The sequence below is a fragment of the Theobroma umbraticum genome, unplaced genomic scaffold (assembly GCF_002168275.2).
Source record: "Theobroma umbraticum cultivar Fairchild unplaced genomic scaffold, ASM216827v3 scaffold_4.1, whole genome shotgun sequence".
Lineage (NCBI taxonomy): Eukaryota > Viridiplantae > Streptophyta > Magnoliopsida > Malvales > Malvaceae > Theobroma > Theobroma umbraticum.
In genome coordinates this window covers 3,136,344-3,142,772 of record NW_018397258.1, presented here as the reverse complement: position 1 = coordinate 3,142,772, position 6,429 = coordinate 3,136,344, and positions in this window count along the sequence as shown.

Here is a 6,429-nt window from a genome sequence, read left to right as displayed (position 1 = left end):
TAAAAAAATTAAATAAGTCTTTACACTTTTATTGCTTTAAATTAAGTTTTTATATTTTTATTTTGAGCCAAATACATTTTTTATATTTTTATTTTGAATCAAATAAACTCTTATAACTAATAATTAACCTAGTTAAAGTGTCATTTGTCATAGTTTTATTATATTCAATTAAGCTCTTAGAGTTTTATTTTGAGCCAAATAAGTCCTTAAACTTTTATTTATAGTGTAACGACTCAAGTCCAACCACTAGCCCAGCAGCAAAATAAGTCCTTCAACTTTTATTTATAGTGTAACAATTCAAATTCAACCATTAGCCCGACAGCTTTTTGGACCCAAGCCACGTGACCCTCAAAAAATTAAGCTTAAGTTACTACTAGTAGTAAACTTAGATTGTTATATAGGTCTTAATAATCACATTCATATCAGATGTGGGATGTTGGGTATCACAATCCCATCTATTTAAATCCTTGACATCACATCCACAGAGCAATGTAAAAACTCACATCAGACTTATCACATCCATATGACCAATATCTCACCAGAGCAATGTGAAAGTTCACATCGGACTGAACCTGACTCTAAAACTATTATTTGTAACGACTCAAGTCCAACCACTAGTCTAACAGGTTTTTGTACCTAAACCACGTGATCCTCAAAAGCTTAAACTCAAGTTGCTAAATATGATCCAGATTATATTAAATATGATTTTTTAAAGTAATTGTAAAATTATTATCTAAATTCACTTTTGCATGTTAATTATTATTATATTGTTATTTTTACTACAAATTAATTTTAAAAATAAAAAAAATAGTAAAGTACGTTATAGAAGACTAAATGCAAAAACAATAACTACGAACTTAATTTTTTTCAATGATAATGAATATTTTTAATTTTTATACTATCATAATATATTATTTATATAATCACTTAAAATATTTAATTTTTTTTATTTTATTATGACATTTTAAAATATTTTTATTAAATAATCTAACTATTAAATCATTTACTCGAAAGCCTAAACTCTTGAACGAGCTATTATTTAATCTCATTTTCATAATTATGACATGTAGTAATTTAAATATCTTGTGTTACATTTGAAATAAAATAATAAATCAAAATTAAAATATATATCTGAACATTTAGTTTATTATTAATACATGATCTCTCCCTAGAAAAAAATAATAATGAATTTTTATTTTTTCTCCTAAAAATTAATTCTATTTGTTGTATTTAATGGAGGGTAATAAGAATTTGAAAAAGTAAAAAAAAAATGGAAAATGCGAGGTGGTGTGGGTGCGGCCTCGTTAATGAAGGGACCTAAGAAAGTGACAAGGAGTGCTGTTAAATGCAATTCAAGTTGTTGGTTGTTGTTTTACTGGTATTCCTGTCCTACACAGCGTGCCGCCCGCCGTGGTTATCATAATCCCTTTTTATTTTCCTTTTAACATGTTTTGGGGGCCCCACAACCAATGTGGTCCCTGCCTTTGGAAATCTTCATAGCCCATCACGCCGATCCTCGATTATGAATCAGATATTGCCTGTTGAAATTGCTAGGAGCATAGGACGCTACCCTAGGACCACACCCCAGCAATCATATGGTTGCGATCCAATTTGGACAGTTCGTTTTCCAATCTTTAATTAATTGGTTTCTAGTTTAAAACAAACTCGAACCATTCTTTTCTATTCTATTTCACCCCACCACTTCAATTTTATTTATTTTACTCTTTTTTTTTATATATCGAATTAACATTTTTTTTATACATTGTGCTATGTTGTTGGAAATTTAATGAGGTATGCACAATAAACTATACACGATTCTTTTATTGCAATAAAAATGATTCACACGTTTCTTCAATATCAAATTAAATGAACTGCCTAACAGATTTGAATTAATTAATGTGCTTGTTGTTGAAAGACCAAATCTTAGTTATGGCTTTTGTTTGTAAACTATTTGAATCGTTAATTCATGAAATAACATAAGAACATCAATCTAAAATCTGTATTCAAAATTCATCTTATCCCTATTATTGAAGTTAAGTCAGGGAGGCAAGTCACTCGCTATGGGACAAACCTTTCATGAATGATGAAACAGCATTAAAAAAGAAAAAAACCTTTTTGTTCTTTTTATTTTTATATATAAAAATAAATAAAAATAGTATAGTAGAAGATTTTTCTTTAATATGGTACTTGGAAGCTGGCTCGTGAGCCATCACGAGCCAATCGTGCTCTACACGTGACATAAATTAAAGAGAAAAGGTGGTTAGGCACGTATCATTATTTTTATTAAGAAAAGTTAACATTTTATAGTCATTAGTATTAGGAAATTTGGAGTATTAATGACGTTGAAGAGAAAGAGACCAATAAAAAAAAGACACATGTGACAGCTTTGTCTCCTTATCCACGCCAACCAATAAGAGCGCGTGGCACATATCCTGACCCCTGACAAAATTGTCAGAGGAGTGACCAGTCAGCTTCGCTCAACTGAATTACACGTGGCATAAAGTTAGCGGCGGAGCGTGGCGAGAGTGTGGCCGTTTATTGCATTGGATTTGTGGGGTCGTTTTCAAGGGAGGGGAGAGAATTGGAAGAGGAACGACATTCAAAATTCCCGCTAAGGTTGATGTCTTGACATTTGGCGCCATCGTCTTGACTAAAAATAAGTTCCCCTTTCAAGTGATGTTGGTCCCATATGGAAATCCAGTCACCTTGACATGCTCCCTTCCCATGCATATCTTTCAGGTCCGCCCACAGTTCCGAACGTACATCATTTCCTGTCTACCAATGCCAAAGGGAATCATCTTGTTCAGGAAACATTAATTTTCACACAACTCCGCTTATGCTTTGGGAATTTGTCGTCCGTTGGTTTCTGTTTGTGTTCGACACAACATGCCCTTACCACTGCCGAAAGATATTCACGAAGTTACGCTGATGGGAAAAACAACTAGGGACACGTTATCTTTGAAAATTGAACTGTATCTTCTGGATTTTCCCCCCTGGGCTCTCCGTCACGGCTGCGAAATTTCCAGCATGAAAACCAGTCAAAATCAATTTAATGTCCTGATGATTGAAGTTGTTTCGTGATTGTGTTGTTGGTCACTTGAAACACGGCTTCGCGTTAAACCGCAAGACTATTCTGCGAGGAACATATAGGACTAGTATTTTGGCTTTTTCCCAGCTCAACAAGCTCGATTAAATTCTGACGAATATGAACATCTAGAAATCAATGTGATGATGATGACGACTACCGTACTTTAAGTGACGATGATGGTAGCCGATAATTATGAGCTAGCCCAAGCGTAGTGTTGGAAAAAAGCCAAGGCCCTCCAGGGCTCTACTGTCATTTCCAAACCAACTAATCACTCCAACATTTACCCAACAAGTTTAGGCCACAATAATGAATCTCACACTCTAATCACAAAATTCCTTTTCAATTATTGTCCATGTTTCCTTTTCCAATTTTTTTTTAATTGTCTGGTTGTGCCGTGTGACATGGGGTTTGCAGGATATTCAACAAATAGATTTGATACGAATAAATCCTTCTTTAAAAACTTAATTTGGTGATTTTTATTAAAATCCAAAAAAGCAAAAAGTGAGAGACAAAAAAAAAAAAACTGGACCTTTTTTTTCTTATTTTCTTTTCCTCCATTTATAGGGGGCTTAATTAGTAATGTAGCAAGCAGTATAATTTGTCTCTATTTCCATGGGGAAATTAAATAGAGTCCACGAAAAGAGGCAAACGTCAAGAACCGTCTTACAAATGAACCATCTTTGGATCGTGTGGTGTCCAAACTCCTTCAGGCACTCCAAAGCCGAAGGCCTTTTCCACGGCAACTGTTTTTGTTGTGTCAAACAACACAAAAGTTGAAGAAAAAAATATCGACCGACGACCGTGGCTTTCATTTCACAAAACCACAAACATCTCCTGTGCCCCACTTGATTGTTACGCATGCCATGCCACTATGTCTTGGCATGCGCCCATAGAGCTGCATGAAAAAGCAATTGAAAAGCTCAAAAAGCTGCTCAATGATTAAAGAAGAATTAATGTTGCCTTGTTAGTCTTTGCTCATGCAATCCTGATTGCAGTATTATCACATCAAATAAGATGCGAATATAAGAAGAAAAAACAAAAATGGTTCTTTTTTTTTTAATTTAAAGAAAAGGATTCGAATTCTATATAGAGTGGTATACACCAACGAATTATTTGAAAAGATTACGAAGGCAAAACAAAAGGAAGTGGGTTTTTGCATATGTACTTCCTTGGCATACAACATAAGCAATGAAAGAATGAGCAAACATACATGAGAGGGGCCAAGACATTGGTTAAACTCATTATGGAAATTACTGGGAGAAGGACCACATAAGCTTTCACACCTAACTCTTTGTTCTTCATGCATTTGTCCTCGCTGAAAGAGGACAAACCACAAGTTTGAGCCACTAAAAATTCTTGTGTGTCCAAACAAGGGACAGAAACCCTGCAAGCATATAAGCCTTGCCTGCCCCCTCTCATGTAGCTTTATAATAAATCTATTTTATAAAATTATTTTAGTTTAATTTTATTATTAAATATTAGTTAAGTTTTTAATTTTTAATTATAATTTATTTATTTTAGTTATTTTTATAAGTATTTTTATGTTATTTTTTAATTTAATTGTTATTTAATCATTTTTATATTTTTTGTATGAGTTAAAGAAATTTGGCTTAATTTTGAAAACTAAGATGTTAAAAGACTTAAAAGTTTGTTTGCATATACTTCAATGTTTCGTCCATAACTCATGCTACAGAACTCCAAATGATGATATTCTTGGACTATTGGAAAGATAAGAGACAAAGCTACAACTTTCATGAATTATTTTATCCAGTTCTACTTTGAAGATAGAGAAAATCACATTGAAAAATGGCTAGATGTATAATATTGGGAATGAAAATTTTTAAAGACTAACAATTGATTTTTTGAGCCTCTCATTACACTTTTAACCCATATTAAATCATAGGTTAACTTAGTGAACTATAGGTTAAGTTTATTAGTATAAATAGGATATTTTTAAGAATATTATGGTAGATAACTTTGGAGATTCAAAGAGCTAGAAGTTGAGGTTGAAACTTTGAGAGCAAGGTGGCAAATATTTGTTTTGTTTTCTTCCTTGGCTTTTATTTTTCTTGTTACTCTCAATGGCTAAAATTATTTTAATATTATTTATCTTCACAATCATGAGTAGCTAATTCTCTTTTTCTAAGATTGTAATTAAACTCACATGTAATCTAAATTTTTAATTTCTTTCTTATTTATCTTCAATGGGATTTGAATTATTTATTTTAATTTGTTCTTAATGCTTTTAATTGCTTGACCATCAATTAAATTAATTTAGGAACCTAAACAAACTTCGAAAAAGGAGTTTAGTGTAGACTAAAATTGAGATAACATATAATCATATTATTGATTTGCGTATAAGATAGGGATATATTTATAGGTCATATGCAGCCAGATTAGAGCATTTGTTTTAATTTTAATTCAAATAGGGATATAATGTTTTGGTTAAAATAGATATTTTTATAAAAATAAGTCGGGAGACTTTTATAAAAATTTAGGACTCTAGGTTAACAATTCAACCTATTGAAATAAGTTAAAGAAGAGAAGTAAGATTTAGATGAAGTGTGAGGGATATTAAAATCCTAGACTTGTTTGATTTGATATTATCCAAGTTATTATTACTTCGATTTTTCTTTTTAGTTTAAATTTTTGTTAATTAGTATTAGTTAATTAGTTTAGTTATTTGAATTTGATTATTTAGATAAGATTAAATTGTTATAATTTTAGAACTTAATAAAATTTTAGATCAATTCTCTATAGGATCGATACTTTGCTTACTTATATACTATCTATTCGATACGTATACTTACGTAATAAAAATTTAACTAACAACTTTTTAGCATCGTTGCTGATGAATTGTTTCTAGAATTTATACTTATACTAATACTAATATCAAGTAATTTAGTCTTACTTCAAAATTTACTTTTCTTGTTTTAATATTAGATTTTGTTTGCTTATAGATATATTTGGTCATTGTATGTAAAGAAAAAATAACTTGAATCTTGTTCTTTTTTATCCTGAGATAGAAAGAACTTTCAGAAGAGATCGAAGGGAGAATTTGCAAGTTACAGCTTTAAATCAAACAATGGCTGAGGATAACAAAAACAATAGCAATGATGCCATTAATTTGGTTCTCGAAGCAAATAGAGCATTGCAGGATTATGCCATTCCTCTTTTGCAAGGCTTACATCAAAACATTAGGAGACCTTCCATCAATGCAAACAATTTTGAAATTAAATCAACTTACATTTAAATGAGTTAGTCTTCAGTCTAGTTTAGTAAATTTTCATTTGGTAAATTTTTTGGAGATTTGCTATACCTTTAAATACAACGGAGTAACT